Source organism: Sorex araneus, chromosome 7, assembly GCF_027595985.1.
Source record: "Sorex araneus isolate mSorAra2 chromosome 7, mSorAra2.pri, whole genome shotgun sequence".
Lineage (NCBI taxonomy): Eukaryota > Metazoa > Chordata > Mammalia > Eulipotyphla > Soricidae > Sorex > Sorex araneus.
This window is the reverse complement of record NC_073308.1, coordinates 24,616,174-24,634,894: the sequence shown is the minus strand read 5'-3', so window position 1 is coordinate 24,634,894 and position 18,721 is coordinate 24,616,174.

Sequence of the window (18,721 nt, the reverse complement as noted above, 5' to 3'; positions counted from 1 at the left end):
GTGCCCACACCTGAGAACTTTGGTGGGGCACATTATGTCCCCTTTTCTTTCTGGCGGCATACTCCCCATCTTGTCTTAGAATTGTCCAAATCCCACTACTGAGTACTTTTCCTCCTTTGACCTTTAATTTGTGTGGTATTCTGTATTACTGGAACTGTCTATGTACCAGACTAGCTGGGGTGTATAAATCCTTTACATTGTTGCTCTCTTCTCTGGAAAAACTCTGTGGTCATTCTAAAATTTCTCTCTCTCTCTCTCTCTCTCTCTCTCTCTCTCTCTCTCTCTCTCTCTCTGTGCCTTCCATCCCTCCTTTCCTAAACAAAATGTCTTATCTTCACTATATTTCTTTTCCTGGAGTTCTTTCCCATGAAACCAAATTCTTATTTTGGGACAAACTTACCATCCATGTTCACGTAGGTTTTGTGAGTTTTCACTTTCCCAAGAACTCATTAGTGTAGGACCAACTAGCTAAGTGGCAGGAGCACCCCTTTCCTGTCTTGGGTAACTCCTTTCCCCTCTGTGTGTCCTCAGGTACCACTCCCACAGAAGTCAGCAAACACAGGATTCAGATTCAAAAGTGCATTGACAGAAGGTGGAAGTCATAATGAAACAAGAACAACCAAGGCCAAGCACATGTAACATTGTGGGCCAGTGCAACAACCCGAGGCTATTCCAGTACAAGAAAGCCAATGCCTGAGTAGGTATAATCATCCACTTGTGGTTTCTCTGCTATAACAAAGAATTATAGTAATTAAGGTCTTAATTAATCCTTGTAGAAGTTCATGGTAATAGAGGAACAGCTTTCCTTTGATTTTGACCTTTCCTCTGTGACTATATTACTGAGGCCCGCAGGAAAAAACTTCATGATTTATGACAGCTGGTCATTTTAGAAATGCAAGTCATTTCCCTCAGTTACTTCATTTTGTATATTTTCTTTTGTTCTGGTTATAGAGTGTGCAGTTGTCATGATTTTTCATTCTCTGTTCTTTAAAATACAATCTGATAGTTGCAGTTTTATCAAAATCTACTTATATTAATCTAAGTTCACTTATAATTCCAAAGTTCTTATCATCTCCTTATTTGTGTGCTATTATCAAATATATGGAACAGTAAAATATAAGCCCCTACCATGCACAGAACTGCTGCTATGACATTTAGCAATAATCCAATTTATTTCCCTCCTGTTTCTTAAGTATCAAAATAACTCTATGATTTATGAGTAAGGGAACTGAAATCCAGTTATTCTTTCTTACTTTTCCCAGAGGAACAAAAGACTAACCACTTATAAACAGCATGCAAACTAATTTATCATGTACTTCACAATATATGCTGGTACTGAACACTGTATCAAAGCCTTATTTCCCTAGCTTTCCATCTAGGAACTGACAAAAATTGACAGTTTGTTTTTTAATTTGTTTGTTTTGAATGATCTTTAACCTAATAGTCATGCAGATTGTCAAATTAGTAGGAGATGGAAAAATAGGAACAAAATTTAGTTGAAACAGTTCTCAGTTTTGAAAGTCAGGTTTGAACCCCTAATTTGAATCAAGTCTTTTATACCTGATCACCTCATACAAACATTAGCCACATTTCAAGAACATAAGCAAACAAAGATATTTTTAACTGTGTTTCTCTATTTGACACTGTAAATGACACTGAAGATTCAAGTTTTCTTCTTAATGACACAAAGGATCCAATATGTGTATTTTAGTGACTTGTTTCACTGTATCACTTGTCATCTCATTGCTCATAGATTTGCTCAAGCAGTCACCTGTAACATCTCCATTGTGAGACTTGTTACTGTTTTTGGCATATCAAATACATCACAGGTAGCTTGCCAGGCTCTGCCTTGTGGGCTAGATACTCTAGGTAGCTTGCTGGGCTCTCTGAGTGGGACGGAGGAATAGAACCAGGGTCAGCTGCATGCAAGGCAAACGCCCTACCTGCTGTGCTATCGCTCCAGCCCAGTGACTTGTATATCAGGAAAAAATAGAAGCACTGAGGTTTTCTGGTGCTTGGAGACAATAAATATCCCCAGACCCACACCAGCTAAGAAATTTACACAGGCTGTTTACATTCAGCACTCTTGGGATGTTTGTTCTTCTAAATCTGTGTTTTCTAAAACGGATGAGTCCATCCCTTCTGAGGGTGCTGGAATAATCCAGGAGGGTTGTTAGTAAACTCTCTGGGAATACTTTCTGTTTGTTTGCTAAAAACTGTAGATTTCCAGGGCAAGTAATATAGTATAGCAGGTAAGGCACTTGCCTTGTATGCATTCAACCCAATTTGGATTCCTGGCACTTTGAAGGATCCTTAAAAAAAATAAACCCTGAGCACCTCTGGGTGTGCCCCAAATTGCCCACCTTTCCTCAAAATATATATAGAGATGTCCAGGGGAGTGATGAGTGATTGCATTTTTTATTTTTATTTATTTATTTATTTTTGTTCTCCCAAGTGGCTTTATTTAAGAGATTTTTATTTTTTATTAATTAATTTATTTTTATTGAATCACCATGTGGAAAGTTACAAAGTTCTCAGACTTACGTCTCAGTTATACAATACTCAAACACCCATCCCTTCACCAGTGCGCGTATTCCACCACCAAAAAACCCAGTGTACCTCCCACCCCCTCCCCCCCCCCACCGCCTGCATAACTGATAAATTTCACTTCATTTTCTCTTTACCTTGATTACATTCCATATTCAACACAAAACTCACTATTGTTGTTGGAGTTTGCCCCCAAAAAAGACAGCCCTACTGCCAAGGAAGCATTTGATAATTAGTTTTCCATTGCTGAGAATGAAGAGATATGAAGTCCCACTGTTTCAAGTACATAACTTATTTTTTTTCTCTCCTTCCCGTGCCACCAACTTCATGCCTGCTTAATAGTCCTCATAATATGGCTGATGTCATGCTGCCCGACAAGGGAAAAAAAAATAAACGAGCAAGAAGGTTATTTCCCGTCCTTGGCCGGTGTGGGGCTATGGCTTAGTTCACAGTCTAGAGACATGGCTGCAAGAAGTTTCTGGAACCAAAAGTAGTCTAGTTGGCCTCCGGATTCTGGTTGATCAGCAGCAAAGCGGCCGCACAAAAGTGTGGCCACCCAGGTCGAATCTCAGCAGAGCATGCGCTGATATTGGCCCTGGCCTGAGACTGCCCAAGCATCCCACTGTTCCAAGTACATAATTTTTTTTCCTTTTCCCGCGCCACCAAGTTTGTGCCTGCTTAATAGACCTCATAATATGCCGAACGCCACGCCGTGTTTCTCCCTGAAAATGGAAAAGAACCGAGAAAGAAGGATATTTCCTCTCCTCAGCCGGCATGGGGCTATATCTTAGTTCACAATCTAGAGAAATGGCTGCTACTTTGATTACCTTCAATATTTCAAAAAAAAAAACTCACTATTATTGTTTGGAGTTACCCCCAAAGTCAGACCTGCTAAAAAAGGAACCGTTTCACATTGCTGAAAATTAAGAGATGTTAGGTCTCACTCACCGACAGCGGCCACGGAGTTTTGGATTTCTGTGTAAAGTCCAGGGAAAATTCTGCCAGAAATTACATCACTGCAAGCTTTTACTTCCCTTTTGTGGTGCTCATAAGATGGAAAAGCCTGGAGAGAGAAACCCTTGCCCGCTGGCGCCGCCTGGGGCAGTGGCTCAGTTCACAGTCTGGAGGCATTTTTGTGGGCTGCTTGTGTCCAAAGTAGTTCAGTTGGCCTCCAGAATTGTGCTCATGCAGCAGCGGAGAGAGGCCGCACAAGTGTGGCTGCTGTGCTTAAATATCGGGAGAGGGTGGGGCCGGTACTCCCTACCCCCTAGAGATCCCAGGGGGGATCCCAGGGAGAATCTCTAAACAAATTAGGCATATAAATATGTTCTGTCTCAGAAGTTTAGAAGCAATTCTCTAGAAGTTAATATCTGCCATGACAACACAAAGGCAATAACCAAAGAGTATACTTAATATACAATCTGTGAATTCTAACATTTCTCCCCATTCTTCACATGTGAAAAGAGCAAGTGGGTGGTCAGTTTCCACAACTAGCCCAGCTATTGCTGCTACTGTTTGGGTTGAAAACTGACTATAGTGCAAATTTACTTAATTGATGGCAGGACAATTAAAATCTGGAGCTGGAAAATGACACTCAAATATATTTGTTGAAATTGAGCTACCGGCACTACATTTTATAATCAAAGGAGTGACTGTGATTTATGTATAAATTCAGACGATATTAAACCCTGACTTTTTTCTTATAATTTTTCTTGGGAAAGAATCAAACGCCAATTAAACACATATTTAGTCCTGCAGTGAGAGAAGCACCACTTATTTTCTAAATATAAAATGAACTAAACTATATGTCTCATCATTGTGCTGCGAGGAAGCCAACGCTGAAAATTAGAGGGAGAATGTGGCAAAGGATTTGGGAATACACAAACTCTATAATCAGTTCTGCTCAACAACTAACACTTAGCAGTTGAGACTGGATCAGATTTGCACTGGCAATTTGAAAACTAGAAAAGGGAAACTATACTAAAGTTCCCTTCTAAATGGCTTGGTAACTGTAGAGGATCTTGTATGCATGCTTTCCAAGACAAACATTGTCCTTTCTGAGATGTTCCCTCCTTTAAATCCCCTGACCTCTGAAACCAAAAGCTTTACATAATGCAGCAGCATTCAAGGCCTTTGTGTATGAAATTCCAACCATTTAAACACAATGGCCCAGACAACCTTAATCAGAGCAGAGAGTCAGGCAGAAGCAACTTCTCCTTCATCTTTCTCAAACAGCCTTAGCTCTGCTGAATCTGGGTCCTACTGCAGTATAGAATTGTAGCACTGTCGTCCCATTGTTCATAGATTTGCTAGAGCGATCACCAGTAACTTCTCCACCGTGAGACTTGCTACTGTTTTTGGCATATCAAATACGCCACTGGGAGCTTGCCAGGCTCTGCCATGCGGGCGGGATACTCTCTGAGAGGGACAGAGGAATCGACCCTGGGTAGGCAAGTCAAACACCCTATGTGCTGTGCTATCGCTCCAGTCTGCAGTTTAGAATAACCGAATAAATTCCTTTCATCTATTGTGATTTATCAAGATCAAAAAGTTCAGTATTTAGTCCTCTCTCTCTCTCTCTCTCTCTTTCTCTCTCTCTCTCTCTCTCTCTCTCTCTCTCCCTCTCCCACTCCCACTCCCTCTCCCCCTGTTTCTCTCTCCCTCTCCCTCTCTCTCTCTCCTTCTCCCTCCCTCCCTCTCTCTCTCTCTCTCTCTCTCTCCCTCTCTCTCTCTCTCTCTCTCTCCCTTTCTGTGTGTCTGTGTGGTGTGCCTGTGTGTGTGTTGTGTTTTTTGTCTGTTTGGTTTTTGGGCCAGCGGATGATGCTCTGAGGTTGCTGCTGTTTCTGCACTCCAGGATTACTCCACACCATGCTCAGGATACGTGGTGCTGGAGATGGAACCTCAGTTGGCTGTGTGCATGTTAGCACCCTACCAGCTATACTCTCTTCAGCACCAGTGTTTAGTTCTTGTGTAAAAAGAAAATTTATAACATTTGAAAATTAAACATATTAGGAAAATAAATAAATAAATATTTGGATTTACATTAGAAAAGTAAATATTTGAAAATACATATTAGATCTTTGAATTTAATGTTGGAAATTCAATATTGAAAATAAATATTAGGAGAAAAAAAAGATTTCGTGATTTTCAAAGAAATTATATTTATCACTAGGCAAAATTGAAAACTCCCGATTTTTAAGCACAGAGCCATGTGGGGACGCTCCTTTGCGGCCCCGCGCGAGATCGACCCCGGAGGCAACTGAACCACTTTGGACATGAGCGGCGCCCCCAAAATGCCTCCAAACTGTGTGCTGGGAGCTTCTGGCCCAGGCGCTGCCAGCGAGTGATGCAATTACCAAAAGAATTTTCCTTGGACTTCATATAGAAATCCAAAACCGCGCGGCTGCGATAGCAGCCGCTCGACCTGATATCTCTTGATAGTCAGCAACGTGTAAATGTTTCTTTTTGGCAGGGCTTAACGTGGGAGGAAACTCCAAACAATAGTACTAAGTTTTTTGTTAAAGGGTAAAAGATTGTAGCGATAGAATTTTAGGCAGAATTTTCTCTGGACTTTATATAGAAACCCAAAACCGTGCGGCTGCGGCAGCCTAATGTCATCTAATCATCAGCAATATGAAATGACTCCTTTGTAATGGGTTGGACTTTGGGGGGACCATAATAGGGTTAAAGTTTGTAGCGACGTGTAATTTCTGGCTGTACTTTCCCTGGACTTTATACAGAAATTCAAAGCCGCGAGACTGCTGCCATGGCCGCGCAACCTATTGTCATTTAATCATCACCAATATGAAATGGTTCCCTTTTAACGGGTCGGACTTTGGTGGGAAATCCTAACAAGAATAGTAAGTCTTTTGCTGAAATATTGAAGGCCACCAAAGTGGTAGCCACCTCTATAGACTGAACTAAACCATATCCCCACGCCGGCTGAGAAGAAATATCCTTCTTTCTCGGGAAGAAACGTGGCGTGGCGTTAACCATAGTATGATGTCCATTAAGCTGACACGGACCTGGTGGCGTGGGAATCGGATACAAGGGAATAAATTATTATGTACTTGGAACAGCGGGACGCTGGTGGAATCTCGTCCCCGGGGCCGATACCAGCGTATTACTTTTGGTTCCAGAAACTGCTTGCAGACATTCTACCAGACTATCAACTAAGCCAGAGCCCCACGCCTGCTGATGACGAGAAATAACCATCTCTTTTGGTTTGTTTTCCCTTTGTCAGGCAGTGTGGTGATTACTAAACAGGCGTGATCTCGGTGGCACGGGACGAGGGGGGAAAAAAATAGAAAAGTTATGTAACAAACAGCGGGACTTAATATCTCTACATTCTCAGCAATGGAGAGCCATCAAATGCTTCCTTGACAGTGGGACTGTCTTCTCTTTTTTGGGGGGAAACCCTAGCAACAATAGTGAATTATGTGTTGAAACATGGACTGTAACCAAGATAAAGCGTAAACGAAGTGAAACTTATCACTTACAAGGGCGGGGACTGGGGTGCGGGAGGGGGTGGGAGGTATAATGGGGTGGTTGGTGATGGAATATGGGCACGGGTGAAGGGAAGGGTGTTTGAGTACTGTATAACTGACATAATCCTGAGAACTTTGTAACCCTCCACATGGTGATTCAATAAAATTTAAATTAAAAAAAAAAATTAGACAGGGGCTGGAAAGAAGATAGTACAGTGGGTAAGGCGCTTTCCTTGCCGGGATCAGCTCCTTGAGTATGGTCCCCCAAGTCCTACCTGGAGTGATCCCTGGGCACACCTTGGAGTAAGCCCGGAGCACCGCCAGGTGTGACCCAAACACACATCATTAGAAAAACTGGCAGATGTTACTTCAGTCATTGCCAGAATGGGATCTAGTTTATTTATTTAATCTGGTGCTGAGCACTTATTAACTGGACTCAAAAATACCTTGTGGTTGATAATGTGTAACGTGTCATCATGCTTTGAATGTAAGTTTTGAATAAAGATTGAAGATTTGTCACTTAAAAAAAAAAATTGAAAACTCCCAAAAAAGCACCAGGGGCTACATTTTGGGCAAAGATTTTCTGGATCTTTCATGTCACAGGATAGAGGGAAACATGTTAATTGTTTCCTTATTCTGTATAATCTATGTTTTGAGTTTAGATAAAACAGAGGATGTAAACAAAATGCATCCACAGCTGACTATAGAGGCAGTGAAAGTCACTATGAACATATATAAGGACTTTTGACCACTTTTAATGTAAAATGAGGTAATTCAAAATATTTAAACAGAGAAACAACATAATTGTGTTTCACATAACATAGATCAATATATATGTGTATATATGCATGTTTATATACACAAATATTTATATTGTATATTATATGTGTACATACAATGCCATATTTTGAAACAAATTTAGAACTGTATGAGAAAACAGATAATAAGGAACAGCAATAATTCCACAACTATATCACTTTATTAATAGCCATGATAATGATATGGTGAAAATAAGTTTTCATTGAATTAAACAGAGCTCCATGTTCTCTGTCATACTGGTTTGCATATGTATCTATCTACATAGAAAAGCTTGGATTATCTCACAGGTATAAAAAATTAATACATTGTTCTGATTTCGTATTTTTGTTGTTTTGTTTGTTGTTCCACACCTTCAGGTGCTCAATGCTTCTTCCTGGCTCTTTGTTCAAGGAATTTGTCCCATTGTATCAAGGAACCATATTGTTGAGGGTCCAACCCAAGTTGGATGAATGCAAGTCCAGATCCTTACCTGCTGTACTGTCTCTCCAGCAACTACGATCGGTTACTATTAAAGGTTGGTAGTGTTCAGCAATTATCTAAAATAGGCATAGAGCGATAGCATGGTGGGTAAGGCATTTGTCTTGCACACAGCTAACCCAGGTTCGATTCCTCCGTCCCTCTCAGAGAGTCCGGCAAGCTACTGAGAGTATCCCGCCCGCATGGCAGAGCCTGGCAAGCTACCGGTAACGTATCCAATATGCCAAAACAGTATCAACAAGTCTCACAATGGACATATTACTGGTGCCTGCTTGAGCAAATCGATGAGCAATGGGATGACAGTGCTACAGTGCTAACACTGTAGTCAATTGGATGCCAAAGAAATGTTTATTTTCTTCATACTAAAATCATACCTTCAATAATATGAATTTATGCTAGCTGTTACGTTTCAGCTCAAGGGATTACCACAATAATCAAGAAAAAGACCCATATGTTTACAAAGGCATTTCTAGTTTTGTTCCTTGCTTTATAAGTAGATTAATATTTCAAGTCATTGTGAATAATAACATTACTTTTTAAGTGTAAAAAAGGCAGCCAGCTTCTATGCCTCAGCTTCTTTCTCTGTAAAATTAGAGGAGCAGTCTACCACCATATGATTTTGTATAGATAAAAGGAATGAAAGCATATAACACTTTTAGAAAATAAAAAAAGATTGAATGTTTTCATTATTTTTTAAAATGATCTCTATTTGTCTTTAAGTTTTACATTTTCCCTTTCTTCAAAATGGGTTTCTATTATTAGTTCATACCTCTAATATATTTATTTTTTATTTATCTTAAAATTTTGTAGCAATTTTAGTCACAAGAGTGGCAAGCAGGATGGGGAGATAGCACAGTTTGTAGGGCACTTACTGTACATGTGGTCCACCTGGGTTCCTCCCTGCACCCAATATTGGTCCCCCACCCCCTCCAGAGTGATTCCTAAGTACAGAGACAGGAGGAAGCCATGAGAACTGCTGTGTGTGTCCTCTCCTCTCCCCAAAAAACAAGTGGCTAGAATGCTATTCAAAGAATCCATAACCCTGCTTTCCAACTTGTCCATTGTTAACATTTTAGGAGAGTGGTTGTAATATTTATTTCATTATATGTATGCATCTATCCATACGCACACGCACACACACAGTGTTAAAATTTTTGGAACTGATAAAGTATGACTAAGTCACAAATCTAGTTCTAATTAGCTTCAATTCATAAAATTGTCTCCTTTTCCTTTTGAAATTTCCCTTTGATAGAGACTATAAACAATGATTCCCCTGCAGTAGTTATCATATCCAGAGCTCTTCAATATTAAAATGTTGAGAATGTCACAAGCCTTAAACCATGGCTAAATTTATCTAAATTTCTATTTTAATATACCCATGTTTTAAAGCTAGATATTAAATTATGTGTGCATGCATATGAGCAAAGCTATTTTTCAAAAAATTATTTTAATCCAAATAAAATGCTAATTGAACTTAGTTTGATATTAATATAGCATTAGAGACAAGTAACCAAATAGGAGTTGTCTATAAATGGTGCTACTTTAATTCTCAACAGATTTTACAAGTTAAAGACCCTAATCCATAAAACATAATGGATTACACAAACAGCTACTTTTTGTTTGTTTGTTTGGGGCCATACCTGAAACCTTCAGGGCAAAATTTTGTCTGTGATGATAGGATGTTGAGGACATCCTTAAGTGCCAGGGATGGAGCCTTGGTTGAGCCTATTTCTCCCACACATCATGCTTTTTTAAAAGCCATGATATGACTAAAATATATAAAAACTATAACTACTAATTAAAATAACATAGTAAATGAGGATTTTTTCTTTTTTTTTTTCTGCTGGTTTACATTGGTTGATAGCATTATGAAATTCAGGTGCTTAACTTAATACCTCTTTGTGTGTATAATTCTCAAGGGTCTCACCAAACTTTCCCAGCATCATTTTACCACAAAAAAATTACCCCTCTACTCAACTTACCACCATATATCTTTGGAAGGCACCGTAATTTTTAGTCATCAAAATATTTTATTTACTTGTTTAATTATTTTATCCACTTTATATAAACACCGTGTTTTACAAAGTTATTCATGATTTGTTACAGGCATTCAATACTCCAACATCAATCCAACCACCACTATTACCTTCCTTCTACCATTGTCTCCATTATCCCAAATACCTCTGAAACCTGACCCTGTATCAAGCCCACAATAATTTATTTTATATTGCTTCTTACTACCAAATGGCTCATGACATGAACACAAAATATTTTCATAGAAGAAAACTTGTGAAAATAATTGAATCTTGCCAAGGGGACATTAAATCCTGGTCTGAGGGTTTGTTAAGCTGTTGCAAGTTAAGCCTTCTGTGTTAATGTTTTTGCTGGTCAAAATTGGTTGGCTTTACATTACATCCCATTCAATCCGATGTGCTACTGCTGGATTGTCAGTGCTGTAGAGTTTGGAGATGTTGATCCAGAAAAGCCAGAATATTTATTTGCAAAGTGTTCCCAAATGCCCCGTGACTACTTTGGGGTGTGGAAGAGGCTGCCAGGGCTTTGGTAGGATCAGAGCTGTCTTGCTACCACTCCGAGGTCATCCTGAGGGAAATGGTGTTTGAGAAATTTTGCATCTTGTTTATCTCTTTCAAGATTAATTTATGAGTCTCTGAACAAGGCTGGTAGATGAGCTTACATGGAAGCAGCAACAGGACCAGTTTTATTTATTGTTTTGATAATGTTTTAGCCTTAATAATTCATTTTCCACATTAGTAAAAACTAGAAATTGTTATTATCTTTTTTACTTATCCCACTTAGCATGATCCCTTAAGATCCATCTATTTTGCCCCTTAAAGAACAATTTTGCTTTTGATTTTGTTTTTTAAAGAAGAGTAGTACTCTATTAAGTGTATAATCTCCAGCTTCTTCATCTAATAATCTGCTACTGGGGTGTACAGATTGATTCCATGCTTGGACTATTGTAAATAATGCTGCACTCAGTACATAGGTGAACATTGTTTTGTTTTGCTTTCTGGTTCTCTAGATTTACTTTTAAATTATATTCTATCTTAAATCATGTTTGCTCTGGTCCCAGGATTTATAATATTTAAATTGTATTTTTTCATCCCTCCATCATTCCAGCACCAGCCCTCCCACCAATGTTCCGAAGACCCCTCCCAATACCTTCTCCCATGTAAGTTAAGTTCTATAGTCAATGTCTCAGCTTGATGACTTCTACCATTTATTGTACCCTTACTACGTGTCTTGTTTGTTTGTTTGTTTGTTTGTTTGTTTGTTTGTTTGGCCACAGTAGTGTTTAGGGCTTATTCCTGAATCTGTGCTCAGGGATCACTCCTAGCTGTGGTAAGGGAATCATATGGAATGCAGGGAATAGAACCAAGTCAGCCACATTCAAGGTGAATGCTCTACCGACTGTATATGCCTAGGGCACACTACTATATTCTTTTTTATCCCACAAATTGAATATAATGTTTTCTTTCATTTTTTGTTGTAGACATAGTTATATCTCCTATATACATACAGATAAATAGAGCTAAATTCCTATAATTCCACAAAATTATAAATTAATTCATTTATATTAAATGTTTTGTCTGAAACTGTCTTTTTATGTATCATTCTTTTTGTGGTGTTTTTTTTTCCTTTTGGGTTACAGCTGTCACTCCTGACTCTGTACTCAGGAATTACCCCTGGTGGTGCTCAGGGGACCATATGGGATGCTGGGAACCGAACTCAGGTTGGCCGCATGTAAGGTAGACACCCTTCCTGCAGTGCTATCACTCCAGCCCCTGTCTCATTCTTTTTATGTATCATATGAATCTTTTATGTATCATTTATGTGTTTTTATGTATTTTTATGTATTATATCAATGTTTTTGTATCATTCATATAAGTGTCTAGAACTATTGCTGAACTATCAACATCATCATCATCCCATTGATTGTCAATTTCCTCGAGTGATCTCAGTAAGGTCTCCATTCGTCCTAAGCCCTAATATTTTAGCAGCCTCTCTTTACTCGTCCTTTCCAATGATGCTGTATTAGAGGCTCTTTCAGGGTCAGGGGAATGAGACCCATCATTGTTACTGGTTTGGGCATATGAATAGCCACGGGGAGCTTGCCAGGCTTTCTCATGTGGGCAGGAGACTCTAGGGAGCTTGCCAGTTTCTCCAAAGGGGAGAATTAGGCTGTAAGTTGTCATGTGGCTGCTTCCAGGAGCTTGGTTTTATAGTCTCTGGATGTGGGCCTTTGGTGGGATTACACAGTGCCGGGGACAGTTCCTGCGTGTGACCGCCTAGCTACTGGAAAATGGGGGATCTGGGCTGAAGAGGACCAGTCCCCATCCAAGCAGGCTTGGAGATCTCAGCCCCGGGTCTCGCACACCTGGGTTCCTCTGTCGGTTCCTTCATGTGTGAGGCTCGTCCGAACATGTGGAGAGGGGCCTTGAATGTGGCTGTTGCTGAAATATATGAATTTTTTTTTAGGTGTCTAACACTTTTCACAGAAGCTACACCAATATGAATCCCTGCTAACATTGTAGCAGAGTTTTCTATTCTCTATATTCTCACTTTTATTTGTGTTCAATAATCTGGACATGTTATGTCCTCAATATGATTAAGTGTAATATTCATAACTAAGCACTATAATTATTTTCTCATATTTGGTACATTGGAAATTTCATTAGTTAAGAGCTTTCTGTTGCCATTGTGTTGATACGATTTTAGCAGTTTTTGGTCATTGTCCTTGTTATAAGTTAGACAAGGTGAGGTAATTTGAATATGATTTGAGTATGTTAGTTTTCCCAAAGTGACTGATATTTCATTGAGTGCGGTGAAGGGGGCTTGGGGTGCTAGAAATGTTCAAGGTTAGTAGCAGTCTTGAGAAATTGCAGAGACAGTTTTCTGTTCTTTTGAAGAAAGTAGTTGTCCAGGGGATGACCTAAATGATTCTTTTCTGAAGAGGGAGCTTTATGCCAAATAAGTTTGGGAAGCTCTGGTAGAGCTGACAAATGTAGAATTTTTGTTTACTCTTGATGAATTAAAAATCTATCTTTATAAATTGTCCTTTTTCCTACCAATGCTTAATTCTGTATTGGTTTAAATTCTACTTTGTTATAGACTAACCTGGTTTTGTTAACTTTCCTTCAGTTCACTTGCATGTGTATATGTCTATTTTTTCATTATTTGATTTTCAACCTATTTCGGTCATTGTCCTTGTTATAAATTAGACAAGGTGAGGGAATTTGAATATGACTGAGTATGTTAGTTTTCCCAACATTTTTATCATTTTTTGTTTTGGTTTCTAGTTTTGGGGGCCACACCAGTGGTGTTCAGATCTTATTCCTGGCTCTGTCCTCAGGGGACACTCTTTGCAGTGCTGGGGTATTCATGGAACTGAACATGCGTGGTGCCAAGGGTCACATCCTGGTCACTCATATGCAAAGCAAGCATACTACCTGCTGTACTATGACTAACTTAGTTTCAATCTTCTTTGAAGTAGCTTATTTCAACTGTTTCTTAATATTTCAAATTGAGGTTTTTGTACTTATTAAATTGTATATTTTCTACTTGAAAAACTTATGATAATTTTTATTCTTCTACTTTATAGGTATAATCCTAGATATTATAATATACATGACCAATTACAAAAAATTATTATCCTCACAGTTTACAGACTCTCATTATTTTTTGGATATCTGTTTGTAAATTTTTAGAATGAGATTCATATTCATTATTTATTTGTTCGAGCGGGCACCAGTAACGTCTCTCATTGAGAGACTTATTGTTACTGCTTTTGGCATATCCAATACGCACAGGTAGCTTGCCAGGCTCTGCCCTGTGGGCTCCATACTCTCGGTAGCTTGCCGCGCTCTCCTAGAGGGGCAGAGGAATCGAACACGGGTCAGCCTCGTGAAAGGCGAAAGCCCAACCTCTGTGCTCCAGCCCCATTCATTATTTATATAGTTATTTATATTAATTTTCATTTTTATATTTTTTATTTTTTCCTACCTGCCTATTTTAATTTTATTGCCATTTTCCTTTTTGGATATCTGTTTGTATATTTTTAGAATGAGATTCATATTCATATTCATTATTTATATAGTTTATTTATATTAATATTCGTTTTTATATTTTCATTTTATTGCCATTTTCCTTTTCTCTATCAAAGACATTTAAGAGTATCTCTGTTGGTAATTTAATTTTTATTTGGAGGACTTTTTCAGTTAGGTATATATTCTAGTTGAGTATATGTCTGAACAAATATATTTTTCTAGTTCGTGGGTCTAGAAAGATTCTCTTTCTCCTTGTGTCTGTTTGCATCCACCTGTTACTTTTCTCTTCATAATATATACATACATATAAATTTATAGTATATGTTGTGTTAAATAATAAATTTATGAATATTTTAGTTGTTGCTCTTTTCTCAACACTAAGCACATAGTTGCATGTTTGAAACTAGGTCATGGAGCTAGTAACTGGAGAACAATTTTTCACATCTCTTTCTTCTGATACCTGTACTGTGTGCTTCACAAATACTGTGCTTCCAAAATAATTCTCACAAAAAATTCATTCATGTATAATTTTAAATATATATTTTAAATATATAATTTACTTAGAACACCTGTAAAAAGAATGCCTTGATATAGCCAAGATAATTAAGATCATTGATAAGGGAGGTTAGTAAACAGAAATGAAAATAATTAACATCAACTTATTTCATTTTTTTAAATGAAATTTGTCGTCGTTTTGCAACCTTGGTAAAGCTAAATAATTTAGGGTATCCTATTATTTAATTGTGAATTAAATAATTAATTTAATTATTTTTGTGAAGAACTTCTATCACTTGTAGTATCTGAATTACTTAATAGATTAAAATTGTCTTGACAAGCTCTAATATATTGAATGAATAAATTAAACTATTGATACTGGTTTGCGTGGTATACCTGAGACCAAAATGTACATAGCATGATATATATCATATGCATACATACATCCTTATCAGGGAAATTGCACAACTTTTTTTTTGCCTAGTGTATTTTGAATATATCTAACTACTTTCTTAAACCTCTCTATTGAGGTTTAAGAGTTCTATTGTATAATTCACATATGCAATTATTGTACCAATTGGATTATATGAGTTAATATCTAAATGTATAGGCCTTCAAGGCTTTGCAAATTGAAAGAAAGCTCAGTCTTTTTCCTTCAAAAATATAAAAAAGTATCCTACATCAGAAACTATGGCATGCTTCAGGAACAAAAATCCCAAATACTGAACGTGGAATATTTTTGAAGAAACACATTAAGACATAATGGAGCATTCTTTCTCTATATGATTCTCCCTGTGCATGTATTACTATTAGACTCTGTGTGGATTATGAGTTCAGGGGGCACAGCAGAGAGAAAGGAGTTCCCATGGAGTTGCAACCAACCCTCACCATTAATTGTATACCCTAAGTGGCATATTAGAAATCATAGGAAGTCTTTGCTACACAGGCAAAAAGAAATGATGATTGGAAAGAGGAGATGCAAGATGAGAAATCACTGGTACCCTGTGAAGTCTAGTGATGAGACACTGAGATTGACTGTGTGCAAGACCACTTTTAAATTGAGATGAATCAAGACTGACAGAAAACTCTGAGTTGACAATCAGTACCTCACATTTTATTACATGCTCATGTATCAGAATACATTTTATGAAACATGCAGCAAAACATAAAGAAACAATTAATCGAGAGGAATTTGTGAGTGGAAAAATGTTTGCAGTATTTTAGAGATAAGTAATTCATTAGCATTTTTTCCAAAACTTCATTCTCACCAGACACCTGGCAAATATTGCCACTTTTTGATCTTTATAAATATGTCAGTTCTAGAAGTTTTACATGAATAGCATCATATTGTATGTTTTTTTTGTTATATGATTTATTGTGCATGATTATTTTACGATGCTTGGAAAGAGTAGACCATATTTTATTTATTCATAAATTAAGGGATATAGGTATGTCTACAGTTGTTTACTCTTATAAAGATTACTACATGGATATTGCCATACAAAATTTTATATGGGCATATTTTTAAATTCTCTTAATATATACCTAAAATTGAATGCTTTGTCTTATAATAACGTTACACGTATTTTAAGGGACTGAGAATTTTTTTCAAAACGATTGCATCGTTTTACATGCCCAAGAGTAAATTATGACAGCACAAATTTCACTAAATCATAATTATGAGTCAATATGGTCTCTTTTACTCTAGCCAAACCAGTGCATGTGACATGATATCTTACTGCAATTTTGATTTGTTCACATCTAATGATTAATATTGGTTAACATTTTTTTTTCCACATACAAATTTACCTCTCCTATATCTTTGGAAATATTCCCATTGCCTTACGAGGCCAACCCGTGTTAAATTCCTCCACGCCTCTCGGAGAGTCTGGCAAGCTACTGAGAGTATCTCGCCCGCATGGCAGAAGCTGGCAAGCTCCCCGGGGCGTATTCCATATGCCAAAAGCAGTAACAACAAGCCTCATGGAGATGTTACTGGTGTCCGCTTGAATCAAATCGATGAGCAACAGGATGACAGTGATACAGTGATACCATTTTCCCACTTCAATCTGGTTGTCTTCTTGCTTTTCAGTTCTAAGTGGACTCTGTATATTCTGGGACAGTCTCCATCTTAAAGCAACCCTTGGTAATGGTTTCTTCTTGTTCTCTGGTGGTTTTCATTTTTTGATGACATCTCCATTCACTTAAAACAATTTCATTAATTTTCATTTTGTTAATTTTTGTGTGTTTAATCTATAGAATTGCTACCTATTCCAAAGTCATAATATTTCAGTTCTGCAATTTGCTATAAATCCCTTCATGGATTTTGCCCAGTGAATTTCTATATATTTATATTTTTCTGTTATTATAGTCAAATTATGATCAAATCATTTTGTTACTTTTATCTCAGGTTATTTTTTAGAAATATACACAATTATAATTGGTTTTTGTACCTGTGAATAGATATTACAGCTTGAGGACTTGATCAACTAGCTTATTAATTCAATAGTTAGTTTTTGTTTTGTTTTTCTTTGTTTTTTTTATAGCATCCTTAGGGTAATTGACATACATAGTCATTTCATCTGTATGCAGATAGTATATTTCTTCCTTTTCAGTTTGAATGTCTTATGCTTAAACTTGCTGGGTTTTGCAGTACAATATTGAATCGAAAGTGTAGTGAAAGGGCGCTTTTTAATTGATATTTTAATCATAGTGAAAAGTATTTAATCTTGCAACTTAACGTATGATGTTACCTGTGGGTTTTCATAGAGAGGTTTTAGCAAATTGAAAATGGTTCTTTTTATTTTATTTTGTTAATAATAAGTATCAGATTTTATATTTATTAAAATGGACATGCCACTTAACCCATATTTAGTTACTTTCTATGCATGCACCATGTACACTGAAGACATGCATATTAACTTAATTTTTCATTAGTGAGTCTTTTCTTTTGCTTTAGTTTGGGAGACACACGTGGCAGTGATCAGGGTTTACTCCTGGCTCTGTGCTCAGGGATCACTTGTGACTTGTGGATGATTCAGAGGATCATATTGGGTGATCAGGATCAACCCCATGTCAGTTATATGCAAGAAAGGCAAACACCTCCCAGCTGTACTCTCTCTCTGGCCTTTTTTTTTTTTTTTTTTTTTTACGATTTTCCAGATTCGGATTACTGGTATTTTTTTCTGGATTTTTTTTAAATATTTACAAAATAGAGTTTTCTTTGTCTATTTTGTCTTTGTCTATTTCATTATCATCACCTCATGGAATGAGTTGGAAAGTGTGAGAGCAAAATTCACCTGAGAAGTTAACATTTATATGCTGCCCAGATTATGTGTTACACTATATTTTCTGCACAAAATTAGCATTTGAGTCAGTGTTTCATTAAATTGTCTCCTCAATGGAGGTGGACATCATGTAACTAGAGGCCTGCAGAGAATTAAAGGTAGACAATGAAATGATTCATCCCCGTTTCTCATGGATGAAGCAAGGTTTTTCAGAAGATTTATACACTTTTAAATGGTTTGCAACATATTGTACTATTTATCTCATAATCAGTCTTATTGGATTGGGGTCAAGGGAAACGAATGAAAGATATTATTATGCACATTGTCTAACAAATATTCTGTTTTCTCTGCCCAGGTCTCTATGTTCTACTTAAGAGCTTTAGTCCTGAGTTAGTTAATGCTAACTAATGGTGGGCTAATGTTTCCACCAAACTGTACAATGGCCATCATATTGAAGTAAAATTTAATGCTTTTGTAGATCTATCATACTCTGAAAAAACTGGCAAAGAAGGGAGGTAAGGTGTTCTAAAAATAAGTTATC